Genomic DNA, 14120 nt, shown 5'->3' on the forward strand with positions numbered 1-14120 from the left:
GCTAATTGATGCACTCATCAAATGCGCAGTCTTGTTCTCGACATTATATAATGGTTAAGCGAATCTCCACATTGAGCTTTTTAAACTCCACAATGTGGAGATTCAACTAGACACTGATATTTCATTTTCTTATGAAATACCACGTCAAAAACGTAGGGGATTTCATTTTTTCATGAATTTCCACGCGTTTTCAGTGTGTACTCAAATCTACACATAGTGGAATTGAAAATGCACAATGTGTAGATACACCTAAACATTCTATGATGTAAAAAACATGACTGCGCACTTGATGAGCGTGTAAATTATCATGTATTAAATGAATCTGTGGATTTAGAGGCATGTGGAATTGCAAAAGGTTCACAACAATATGTGTGCAATACTTTGGTGCGGACTTAAATGCAAGGGCACATGTTAATTGTGTAAAATTGGTCGTGTATTTGAGTTGTGTGGAGATGAAGCATGTGTACTTTTAGTGATGTGAGAATTGATTAACCAATTGAGAACAATTTGATCAATCAACCAATTAATTTATTGCGAATTGTACAATTGTACATTTACATGCAGATATGAGCGGAGTGATTAAATATCGCGAATGGGTACCAAAAACCAGAATTTCCCTCAAAAGGAGGGTACGGGCCTGCTTATTTCATATCAGAAATGTTTTAGGCCTTATAGCGCCATCGTTTAGGAACAATTGGTATTGGAAATGATGCTCTATGGATACTCAATTTCAATAATTCCTATAAGACCGAGACTGTCTGACCGACATGCTACGTCGTGTAGATTTGGGCCCGTGGGCAAATGGTCCCGTGCCCAGCGGTTTTTTCGACCACTCGTGCCGTGGATTGCAGCCCTTCGTATACGAGGCATTCCACACTATTTCAATAGGTCAAAAATTACTTTTGCTCGATTTTCGGATATGTTATAGAAGAGGTTCAGAAATGGCTGTAAACGCGAGGGCAATAAATTTTTTTTATCAAAAAGTTATGCAACATACAAAATTGGAGGTGTCTCTGGGTAAGTAATTGTTTATAACATTATAACTCGATAAATATTGGTTGTATCGGAAAAATTGTAAAGTCTTTTTTTATTGCTAAAGGATGATAGATTCATATAAAAATTTTATTTTTGCAAAAAAGTGCAATTTGCGACATGTTTGTTAATAAACAATATAAAATTTTTATAAAAAACATGTTTGTGCGTTTTAAAAAATCCGAAAAAATATATGTGATAGAGTGTCTATCAGAGAATTCATAGTCAAATTTTTAAAGGGTGTATCGATATAGGGCCTGAGATATTAATTATTTAGTGAAGTCGCGTCGAGCTGAGTTAGCCGACCGAAACATACTCAGTGGTTTCTCAGTAAATTATTCTTTTTAGTTTTATGATTTGCAGGATAAAAGAGTTTGTGGAAGTATTATCCCATAATGTATTTGAAATTTCTAGAAAAATATTTATAACTCATAACTGATAAATAAAAACGAAAGAAGAAATGTGCAAGGGAGAAGTATACATTTGGTGGTACTATTGTCATGGGATCCTAAATTGGCGAGTTTCTCACTGTTATTTCATTTATGACCTTCTTACTGTATCATTCATAACTTTGGGTGCAATTAATACTTTAAACCTGAAAACTTTCAATGTTCCGTACTACACTGCACGTCGAGCTTTGTAGATCCATCAGAAGAAAGGGATAGGAGCTTCTACTCCAAAAAGAACACGCACATCAACAGTAAGTATCACTACGGAAGAATTAGTTAAAGACTTCTACAGGACTGATGAAATTAGCCGCACATGCCTGGTAAAAAGGATTGTCTTTCGGTAAAAGTAGGGGGTATCCGGAAGAACCTTCAAAAATGTTTAATTCTGTCTAATTTGAAAGAAGTTTTCGCGCAATTAAAAAAAAAAAATTCTGAAGTTCACTTTTTGTCACAGCGTGATGAAAAAAATTTTTCACTTCTCTGATGGTGCCAGTTCCCAATATAAAAATAAAAAAAATTTCATTAATTTAGTTTATCACCAAGCGGCATTTTGAACGTAACAATCGGATTCTCAAAGTTCGCTGAATTTCGTCCTCGCGAATGCGTATTGGCTGGGGAAAATGGAACTTATTCGGTCTGTTTGTAAAATTCATCAGAATATTAAATTGAAATTGCAAGGGTTAAAAGCTTTTGAATTACCAGATTCATTTGATGACTGTACATTTCCGAAACATTATTCAGAAGTTCCAAGTGCAATGATGTGTGAGAATCCAACTTCATCTTGCCACCTTGGTGAATGCTCTGAATGTTCCGGTGACTTTTGCGCAAGAAATCATTTAGAAGAGATTTGCGATGTAAATTCCATCGACTCAGTGACGTATATGACTTGGACTGCTACGGATCGATCTGAATTAATTCGGCGAATTGAGAAGACTGATTCTTCGTAACTAATTTGTGCGACGATTTGAAAATTCTCAGACTTCACGATTTCATTGCTAAAAGCCAAAATGCTTTTTTGAATCAGTGCAAAACGAACTTGAAACCGGGCGAATTCCTCATTCTTAGCGACTTTGCTGAAAACTACCGATTCCTTATCCAGGATGCTGTTCAAGGCTATCATTGGGCAAAAGATCAAGTAACTATTCATCCGCTAGGTGCATCTTACCGTGATGATACTGAATTGAAACACGATAGTTATGTAGTCATTTCCGAGTCCTCGATTCACGACACCGTAGCTGTTCGTTCATTTCTCAGAAAAATTATCAGCATTTTAAAAGAAAAATATTCCGTTAAATAGTATATTTCGTAACGAGTGCAAAAAAGTGTTTTTTGGTGAGTGGGAGGTTTATATCACGAGCCGAAGGCGAGTGATATAATCTCACGAGCTAAAAAACATTTTTTCACGAGTTACGAACAATATTTTTCATCACAATGTGGCGGAAATTGGACTTTTAGGCACGCGGAGCGTGCCGAAAAGTCCACTTTTCGTCACAGCGTGATGAAAAAAATTTTTCACTTCTCTGATGGTGCCAGTTCCCAATATAAAAATAAAAAAAATTTCATTAATTTAGTTTATCACCAAGCGGACTTCGGTGTGGATGCTGAATGGCATTTCTTTGCAACATGTCTCGGTAAATCACCTTGTGATGGGATTGGTGGTACGTTCAAGAGAGCCGCAGCACGAGCAAGTTTACAAAGACCGTATGATAATCCAATCACTACTCCGCGCCAATTGTATAAATTTGCCAAAGAATCGATTGATTCCATTCAAACCATTTTTTGTACCATTGAAGAATATGCACTGGAAGAGCAAGCTTTGAAAATTCGATTTGAAAATTTTTCACCCATTGTGGGGACTCGACAATTTCATTGTTTTATACCCATTTCTAATACTCATAGTCTCAAATGTAAAATTCATTGCCTGGACGGTGAATTTGAAATTCGAAGCACTGTAAAATGACTTAAAAATGTCTGCCACTTGCTTATAGTGATAGTAGTAGTAATGTAAATATATTGTAAAATATCTTCAAGTAACAGTAATGTACATACATTGTGAAATAACGTAAAAATGCGTCTCTCTTCGTTGAATTTACCTATAGCATTTTGGGTCTGTTTTCTTTTTAATAAATTATTATTGTTTTTCTGTACTTCTCATAATTTCAGATATAAAGAAAAAGAATGGAATCAAATGTGAATAATCACGAATTCACTTCATAGATACTCGGAACATCCGCTCAATACCGCAGATTTGCCAGCACGACTCGCTCAGCGCAGCGAGCTCACCAGTCCACTTTATCTGTCACGGCTTCACGAAATAGTTAATATCTTAGGCCCTATATCGATACACCCTTCAAAAATTTGACCATGAATTCTCTGATAGACACTATCACATATATTTTTTTTAGAATTTTTTAAAACGCGCAAGCGTGTTTTTTTATACAGTTTTTATATTGTTTATTAACAAACGTATTGTAAATTGGACTTTTTTGCATAAATAAAATTTTTATCTGAATCTATCACCCATCAGCAATAAAAAAGGACTATATAGTTTTTCCGACAACCAATATTTTTCGAGTTATGATGTTATAGACAATTAGTCGCCCAGTGACACCTTCTATTTTGCATTTTGAATAACTTTTGAAAAAAAAACTTTCCTTCTATGGGTATTCCCCCGGACAAATTACTTATTAACTTCCGACCCGAAGGAAGTTATTGTAATGACCCCGAAAATCGAATGTGAAATTTCCATGATTTCTTTACGTTTCTCGGTCTCTCGAATCATCCTGATACAATTTTGAAGACATCTCTGCATGTGTGTGTGTGTGTATGTATGTATGTGACAGAAATTTGGTCCGATATCTTGTGACTGAATGAAGCGATTCCAAAATTTCTTTTCTCAATGGATGCGTGTTAATGTAACTTAGAACTGATTAGTTTATGAGAAGAATCCACGCAGCGGTTTTTTAGATATTTGCATAAAACACCGGAAAAAATGCCAAAAAGTGTAAATTTCATTCAAATTCGATAATTCTCCGTGAAATAACGATGGGATTTGCATCAATTTTATGTAATCGATGTTTCTTCACATGAATTGATTCTCAGTGGATTTTCAGGGCAATCGTCTCAGCGGTTGTTTAGTTTTTTAAAAAAACTTTGGAATTTTGCGGTTTGAAAAAAGGGAAGAGTTGGAAAAAAAAGTTGAAAATTTTTGGAGTTGATCAACTTTGAAGTTGAGAAAATTTTGAAGTGGGTCAAATTTGAAGTTGAAGAATTTTGAAGAAGGTTAAATTTTGAAGTTGAGGAAATTGTGAAATTGTAACCTTTGAGTTGAAGACCTTTGAAGTTGTGGATCGTTGAAGTTGGGGAATTTTGAAGTGGGTTTGACATTGAAGTTCGAAAAGATTCCAGTGGGTCAACTTTAAAGTTGAAAAATTTTGGAGTTGAAAATTTTTCAACTTTAAAGTGAACTCACTCAAGTTGAACAGCAATGGGAGCGAGCGAAGCGAGCGACCAACCCAGACCAATTTTTTGAAATAGAATTGCAACGGATCCATTCGGAAGCATACTATCAATTGAATTGGCAGAAATGAAGGAATGTTAAGACTAATAACGCGTACGGTAACGGTCACATGCCTTCTGTCGGATAGGCTCGGCCCCCTGCTTGTTTTTCTAATGAACAGAAAAAGAGGAATCGGTCGGGAAGTTATTGGTTCGACCCATAATGGATCACACCCAATTCCACCAATCCCCACCGGTCAAACCCCAACGAGGGAGCGACCGAAGAGAGCGACCGGGTCTGATTTTTTCTATTACACAAGACATGCCGATCAAAAATTCACTGCTCGTGAAGCTTTAAAGTGTGTAGTGGAGAAGCGCGCAACGTTTTGGAAATATGCAGAGATTCCAATTATTCATCAAGCTCACGCAGTGAGAACGCTGGAAAAATTAGTGAACCAATATAAAAAAACTCCGTAAGTGCGGTAAGGGTAAATCTCAGAATGATCAAAGAAAAGAGGATAATTTCAGAATTATGCTGAATGACCTTTTCAGTATTGCCCATCAAATGCAAGTGGCTGCCATGAAGAGTCAAGAAATAGAGGATCTATTGAACGACGGCCCAGAAAAAGGACGAGGTTTTTTTTAAATGGAACTATTAATACAGGGACATGGTTGTTCCTGGCTCACAAGAAGCTGCAGCAGCTGAAGAAATAGAGTTACCAAAACAAGGTATGTGGGTTACAACAATAAATTTTTATCTCGTCTCACATGTGTGGAATGTTTGACTTTGCTTCTGCCGGAGGGGGAGGGGGGCGAATCCTTTCCTAAGAATCTCTTAATTACTTTTCAATTACCTTCAATTGTTTCCATTATTTCAACCGTTTCGTATATGGCATATTCTGTTACTTTTTGGCCAATGATCCAATCCCAAATTTTCGATTTATCCAAAAATTCCATCACTTTTAGAGACATTAAAAAAGCCTTATCCTAAATTGTCATTCTTATATCTCTTCCGTCGAACAACAAAAACACTGATATCGCAGTTTTTCTTTGGAAACTTTTCTTCAATTTTTCATGAGTATTGAGTGTGTGACGTATTGAGATCGATCAATACGTCGATTTATTTAATAATTATAATTATTATGCCCAAAGTGGTGGACGATGGGAATGGGAAACGAGGTTTCTCATTCCCTTCATCCAAAGATTGCTCAGCAGTCTCACGGTGTCCCATGGACACCAGTGTAAGCAGTTCCACGGTTTCTACAGGTCCAGTTCAGGGTGCTGAACTGTTTGACTGTGTAGGTTTCTATACAAACGAATGCACGAAACCGTATTAGTGAAGAAATCCGTGGGATTGCTTAGGTAAGCATTTTGGGACTTTGACGAGTTTGGACGACTCGGGAAGCACCAGAGTACGTCAGAGTACGATCAGGAGCAAAACAGAGCGGATCTCTGAGCTCAGGCCTTCAGCCAACCAAGAACCAAGTCAAGTCAAGGTCCCAAAGTCGAGTCAAGTACCGCGTTATACCGACCCATTAAACACTACCGTGTATAAAAGGAAGTTAATATATAATTATTTTACCCACATTAGCACGGTCGGTTTAATATCGTTAACCCTCCCTCTATCCTTCACTTATCCCTCCGATTGAGCGAACCACCCGTGAGCTCACCGAGACTAGCCGAGGTCGGAGGTGAACATGAGTTAAAAACATCAAACAATCTCATTTCGTCACATTGGCGCCCAACGTGTTTTTGGGCACTCATTCGGGGAAGCGAGTGCAAAAACAAGGATTCAAAGGATTATGTGATGTTAACAAAAAAGTGAAGGATTGCAGTGAATAATTAAGGTATACGCGTGTGCTGAAAAAGAAAAAAAAATCCGACGGTCAAGAAAAAGGCAGACGTCTCAATCTCCCGTTACAACTGCACTCGATAGAAGGAAGATTAGAGAATCCAGAGAAGTCAAAACTTCACCCGAGGACAGTAACAACGAGCAGAGACAACTAACAGAAAAGTGCTAGCAGAGACAACTAGCAGAAAAGTGCTAGCAGAGACAACTAGCAGAAAAGTGTTAGCAGAGACAACCCGCCAAAAAGCTAGTAACCGCGGACAACCAGCAGAGAAGCAACGCGCAGAGACAACGAACGCGATTAAAACACCAACGAGAGGAAGGAGGATGAAATTGTGGCTCTTATTCGCCGTTTTTGGGTCTACGTAAGTACACAAACAACCTCAAAATTCCACCCACGCGTTCAGAGCGATCGTTGACCAATCGGAATAATCGACGAGACAGACGGAACGACGACTCGAGACCGTACCTCTCAAGATTAGAGTTAATTAGGATAAATATGGACGGCACACAAGACGCGAGAACAGGGGTGCCGACGGTAGCCGTGACACCCACGACAATAACAACCGAGGCACCGTCAGCCTCGAGTACAACGAACACTACCGTGACGTACACGAGTACCAGTGCGAGAATGAGCGCGAGTTCAGGAAATACCTCCCAACCACCCTTAAATAATCCACAGACACAGGGAATATTCTCAAACGTTAGCATGTCAAACTACGGATTAGGGCAATCGACCTCAATGTATGGGGGAAATCCAGAATACAATAGAGTAAATTTGGGATTGGGACAAAATAACTCAGCGTCCGGCATACATTATGGGATGGGACGATCAGAATTAGGCGCGACACACGCATTTGGTACAGACTACGGATTCGCCAGGCAAGGAATGGGATTCGGAAGTCCGACGTCAGGGTCGAATCTAGGATTTGCAGGGTCGAATCTAGGATTTGCAGGGTCGAATCTAGGATTTGCAGGGTCGAATCTAGGATTTGCAGGGTCGAATCTAGGATTTGCAGGGTCGAATCTAGGATTTGCAGGGTCGAATCTAGGATTTGCAGGGTCGAATCTAGGATTTGCAGGGTCGAATCTAGGATTTGCAGGGTCGAATCTAGGATTTGCAGGGTCGAATCTAGGATTTGCAGGGTCGAATCTAGGATTTGCAGGGTCGAATCTAGGATTTGCAGGGTCGAATCTAGGATTTGCAGGGTCGAATCTAGGATTTGCAGGGTCGAATCTAGGATTTGCAGGGTCGAATCTAGGATTTGCAGGGTCGAATCTAGGATTTGCAGGGTCGAATCTAGGATTTGCAGGGTCGAATCTAGGATTTGCAGGGTCGAATCTAGGATTTGCAGGGTCGAATCTAGGATTTGCAGGGTCGAATCTAGGATTTGCAGGGTCGAATCTAGGATTTGCAGGGTCGAATCTAGGATTTGCAGGGTCGAATCTAGGATTTGCAGGGTCGAATCTGGGATTTGCAGGGTCGAATCTGGGAGTTGCCAGATCAAATCTCGGTCTTGGCGGCTTAAACGCAACACAGGGAATGAATGCCGGAACCGTAACACCGAATAATAATTTTGGAGGCGGGAACACAAGACCGGAATTAAATCTGGGCATTGAAGGACAGGGATATGGACCAGGAATGGGATATAATCCAAGATTAGAAAATTTTTATGGAGAGGATCAAAGAGTGAGAAATGCCATTAGACCACTACCAAAATACGAAGTTGGGGACGATGTTGAAAGGTTCATCACCAGTTTAAATATGTCACGTCGACTTCTGAAACCGGGAGATGAATTCAATTTCTTCCATCAAATACTACCAAAATTCGGCCCCAAGGCAAGATTGGCAGTGGAGAGCGCATTAACTAGCATCTATTCACTCGATGACCTTATCCTGAAGCTTCGTCTTTCATTCGGAACTAGAGAAAATTTACGTCAAATCCTCGCAAAAATGTCACGTTTATATCAGCAATACGGGGAATCAGTAACCGACTATGAAGCGCGTTTCAGAGCTCTCCAATTAAAAGCACAGAGTCGACTTGACACGGACCCGACGGCTGATTACGGTATTACCATTCATGGCATAAAACTGAACATGAGGGAAGCATTCCTCGCAGGTCTCAGAAGAGACATCAAGAACATGATGTTCCCTCTGACACCTACCTCTTTTGACGAAGCCGTCGGCGTTGCAGTGACAATCGAATCCAAATTAAAAGAGACCGAAGATTTCGAACAACTCAGAAAATTGCACGCAAAAACAAAGCAGTTTCAAGGGCAAGCGAAAATTAGAGCAACAGAATCAATCGATGACGACGCCCTTGAAGCTGATTTGAGGGCATTGAACATTAAAGCCACAAATTCAGCCAAAGCCGACGGGCAGAGACGCGGTTTTCAGAGCGGTAAAGGCAACTCAGATTATAAAGGGGGGAAACAAAATGATAAGCGGAAGAAGAAACCCAACACCGCTGATTACAGTTGCTACAAGTGCTCCAAACCCGGACACTTCGCGCGAGAATGTAGAACCCCCTCACATTTAATAAAGCAGCAATTCCCCAGAAAAATGGCTTCTGAGGAAACCAAGGGAGAGGGACAACAGGAAGATCCAGCTGTTGCAAGTCCCTCTAACAAAAATTTAAACTAGGAATGAGTCTAGGAAAACTGCGCGATCTGGGACTCAGAGGCATGGGCGAGTCAAACGCGCAGAACACGGTAATATATAAGACAGCCCATGTGAATTTCCGCGTAATGGATGTACCCCCCACTCAAGTCCATTTAAAGGTTAATAAAATGGAAAGGGGGGAAGGTCAATTTTTTGTCGACACGGGGGCTGATGTAAATCTAGTGAGACTGGATAAACTCAGCCCGAAAGTAACTATAAATCGCGAAGAAATAATAATAATTAAAGGGGTTACACCGGGGAAATTGAAGACGGTTGGATACGTAACTCTGGACGTAGAGGGAGTCAAGGACAAATTCCATGTCGTCGACTCAGATTTTCCCCTTATAGAAGATGGAATGCTGGGCAGGCCATTTCTAAAAAGTAGGGCAGTCAAAATTGACTATGGGGAAGATACGTTGACTATAGGGGAAAGAATACATACGTTCGTAAACACGGAGTCAATTCCTCTTCCGCCTAGGACAGTCAAATTAATATACGTCAGAGTAAATAAATTCGACGCTGAGGTCGGATACCTCCCGCGAAGGGACATCAAAACAGGAGTGTACTTCGGGGATGCGATAGTAAGGCCTAAAGATGGTGTAGCTTTCATGTACGTCTACAATACCCGTGAAACCGAAGAGCGATTTAGAGTTCCATTTGTTGACCTGGAAAAGATAGAGTCAATCGCGACAGAGGCGGAAATTAAAGCATTTGGAGAAACAGAGAGTTCAGACGATCAACAGCGCGAAATTAGAGCCAATAAAATTATTGAAGTCCTCAAATTGGAGGGTCTCGATGAGGAGGAGCAGGAAGAGGTAAAAGACCTTGTCCGATACAATCCGTGGGTCTATAAACTTGATGAGGAGAAATTGAAAGAGGCAAAAATACCAGGGTATCGTATTAAATTAAAAGATGATGACCCGGTGGTAGTGAGACAATTTCGCCTGCCCTTCCACATTCGAGATAAATTTAAAGAGCAAATAGATAAAATGTTAGAAGCAGGTATCATTGAACCCTCTGACTCACCATATAACTCCCCAGCATGGATGGTAGGAAAAAAACCAGGCGCCGACGGAGAGAAAAGATGGCGCATGGTTGTCGATTTTCGTAAACTAAACGAAAAAATGATCGCGGACGCGTACCCTTTACCCAACATAACGGATATTCTAGATCAATTGGAGGGAATGAGATATTTTTCGACGTTTGATCTGGTGTCGGGTTTCCACCAAATTCCATTGGCATCCGAAAGCCGCTCCAAAACTGCGTTCTCAGCACCAGGGGGGCATTATCATTACTCAAGAATTCCAATGGGAATCGCGAATGGTCCACCAGCCTTTCAAAGGTCAATGGATGTAGTTCTCTCAGGTTTACAGGGTGCAGGACTATTTGTATATATGGATGATATCGTAGTCTATGGCAAAACACTAGAGGATCATAGAAAAAAATACAAATCCTTTGTTGATAGACTCCACAAAGTGCAAATGAGCCTGCAGCCTTCTAAGTGTGAATTCCTGAGGGAAGAAGCCACGTTCTTAGGACATTGCGTGAGCGAGGAAGGGATAAAGCCCAACCCCAAAACAATCGACCCCATTTTAAAATATCGGAAGCCAAAGGACAAAAAGGGCATTAGACAATTTCTTGGTCTGGCCGGCTATTACCGAAAATTCATCGGAAATTTCGCGACAAAAGCACGCCCCCTAAACGAACTTTTGAAGGAGGATGTTCCTTTTGAATGGGGGGAAAGCCAGGAAAACGCTTTCGAGTCGATGAGACGGGAAATTACGCAATATCCAATTCTAAGACACCCTGATTTTTCTCGGCCGTTTGTCGTCACAACGGACGCATCAGATTACGCAGTCGGAGCAATCCTAAGTCAAGGTTAAATAGGCGAAGATTTGCCTATAAGCTATGCGTCACGAGTGATGACAAAACCCGAGAAAAACTATACAACAACAAAAAAAGAGCTTCTCGCGATTATATTTGCAATTCGGCAATTTCGACCGTATTTATACGGAAAGAAATTTACTTTGGTAACAGATCATCAGCCACTCGTGTGGCTGAGATCCACTAAAGATCCGGGAGCCCAATTAAGACGATGGGCTAATGAATTGGAGGAGTACGACTATGAGATTAAATATAAACCGGGAAAATTAAATCTCAATGCGGACGCGTTATCTCGTAACCCAATACCTGATAAGGAAGAAGCATCGACTCATGAGCAGACCATCGCAGTGACTGGCGAAATGAATCCATTGATGAAGCAGGCAGAAGTCGGTGACGCGATATGGTATGTCGTCATACCAAGCGGCGAAAAAACAGGTCCTTGCGTAGTAGAAATGATGTGGCCTGATAACAAAGTCCAGGTCATGCGGGGTACGAGACCCGATATAGTAAGGAAAGAGTGTATCGCCGCAGTGAACGACCCTCCACTGGATTGGGATCTCGCTCAAATGACGATAGATTTGTCCAGTAATTACCCAGACATGGACGTCGGGGACCTGGTATGGTATAAAAAATTTTCACCCTATCAGACGGAGGGACCTCACGTAATCACCGCAGTGATTTCCCCTGACGTCATTAAAATAAAAAAAGGAAACACTACCACACATGTGCCTAAATGTCGAGTAGTGTCGGTAAACCAAGAACCGCCGGAGGTAGAAAGGACAAACAAACCACCCTCAGAAGCACCGGAGAGAAATCCGGAAGAGAGAGAGAATCCAATTCAGAAAAGGAAGCGAGGACGTCCAAGGGGTGAAAAGAAAAAACGGGGACGCCCTCGGAAAATTTCGGTCTCGCTCGACGAAACAATAACGGAAGAAGAAAAGCCAGCCTTCAAAAGGCCGAAAAGAAGCAATCAACTACCACAGAGAAAAGATGAACCAATTTCGGACGAAGAACCGTCCGAACCCGAAAGTGAAACCAGTGGAAGTATGTTCGACCCCACGCAAGAGCCATTAATCCCATCGGATGATGAACAAATTTACCAGAATATCCCAGCAGAGCCAGAGGAACCAGCTGATCCAGTCATTGACCCAGTGCCGCACGAGGAACGGATAGATCCAGGAGTGGGAAGAGAAGAAGATAGCGACCAGCGGCGTGAGGAGCAGTTGGAGAACGAAATCTCGGATGAATGGGAACCACTGGTCCACTCCGACGACAGTGAGGGAGAAAACCCCCTGCCACCGGACGAAGATAATCCACAACACCAATTCTCAGAAGAAGAAGGAAATGAAAATGTGGAATACTCCAAAACACATTTGACAGCGGTAAAGGAAAATTTTGCATTTTTCCTTGCAGCAGACGGAGGGCTGGACAATGGCTGTCTTAGAGTGGTGGTGGAAAAAGACTGGATAAAACAGGAAGAGCTGACTGCCGAAATACGTCGAACGGGAGAGGTCATCCGACTAGAAAAGGCTGGAAAAATCGGATTTGGATTAATCATCAAGGAAAACGCAGAAGCTGAAGTTCTAGAAGAAAATACGAAGCTAGTCATCGAAACCTTCATTGATCAACTAAAGACCGAAAATCTACAGACAGTTAGAATGGCCCACGATTCCGACTCCCTAACGGAAAGATCAAGAAAAGTCATCCGAACACTGCTAAAGGAAAAATTGAGGGGCACTGGCACTCGAATAGTGTTATGTGCTCGACTTCTTGACGTACCAACAGCCGAGGATCGAATTACAATCGTAGAAGAAAAGCACACGTCAGCACTAGGGGGACACAAGGGCATCACGAAAACATTGCACGCGGTAGCAGTGCAATATTACTGGAAAAATATGGCCCAAACAGTCAGAGGCTATGTGAACCTCTGCCTGATTTGTCAGAGGAAGAAATTAGTGCGTGAGAAAATCCGACATCCCATGATAATCACGGACACACCAATGGATGCCTTCGAAAAGGTCTCCATGGACATCTACGAGCCCTCCGGAAGAAGCAACAAGGGGTACCGGTACTTACTAACCATGCAGGACTGCTTGACAAAGTATGCCCTTGCTGTACCGCTGAGACATGAGATGGCGGAAGATGTGGCGCGAGCCATAACGCGAAGATTAATATGCACTTTTGGCGCACCCCAGGCACCCTTGTCAGATCGAGGTACAAATTTTACAAGCGCGATCACCGCAGAATTTTGTAAATTGTTCCGAATTCGCCAATGTTTAACAACTGCGTATCACCCTCAGTCGAACGGATCTCTCGAGCGAAGTCACCATGTCCTAACCGAATTCCTGAAAACGCAAATCGGAGATAGCGGAGAGTGGGATAAATGGATAGACATGGCGATGTTCGCATATAACACCAGCGTTCACGAAAGCACGGGTTACGCGCCTCACGAGCTAGTTTTCGGGGTAAAACCGCGAATACCCTCGGCAAGATCACTTGAGGGAATAGGGGGTAAACCATACCGCGTATTCTTCCGAGAATTAACAGAGGGACTGAGAAAAGTTCGTGAGAAAGCTCGGGTAAATTTGATCAAATCGAAAGAAAAATCCAAAAGGTATTACGATAGGAAAGTGAAAGAAACACCTTTAGGGATAGGAGATGATGTTTGGCTTCTAAAGGAACCAAAAACTGGCAAGAGGGACGATGACTGGAAGGGACCGTACCGTATCACGGAAATTTTCGAAAA

The 14120-nt window shown here is 41.5% G+C and overlaps 2 protein-coding genes across 4 annotated transcripts in view; both read left to right on the forward strand.

Annotated features, from left to right (window-relative positions):
* The window catches only part of LOC107044805, a 76071-nt gene that overhangs the window by 6377 nt on the left and 55574 nt on the right, over positions 1-14120 (forward strand). The gene's annotated exons all lie outside the window — the stretch shown is intronic.
* Positions 5338-14120, forward strand: part of LOC107044806 — a 13621-nt gene continuing 4838 nt past the window's right edge. Inside the window, exons 1-2 of the mRNA XM_015266845.1 lie at positions 5338-5452; positions 5532-5708. The gene's annotated coding sequence lies outside the window, so the exon portion shown is untranslated. The remainder of the gene's footprint in view (positions 5453-5531; positions 5709-14120) is intronic.

Source organism: Diachasma alloeum, unplaced genomic scaffold (genome assembly GCF_001412515.2).
Source record: "Diachasma alloeum isolate Michigan unplaced genomic scaffold, Dall2.0 Dall_scaffold_00810, whole genome shotgun sequence".
NCBI lineage: Eukaryota > Metazoa > Arthropoda > Insecta > Hymenoptera > Braconidae > Diachasma > Diachasma alloeum.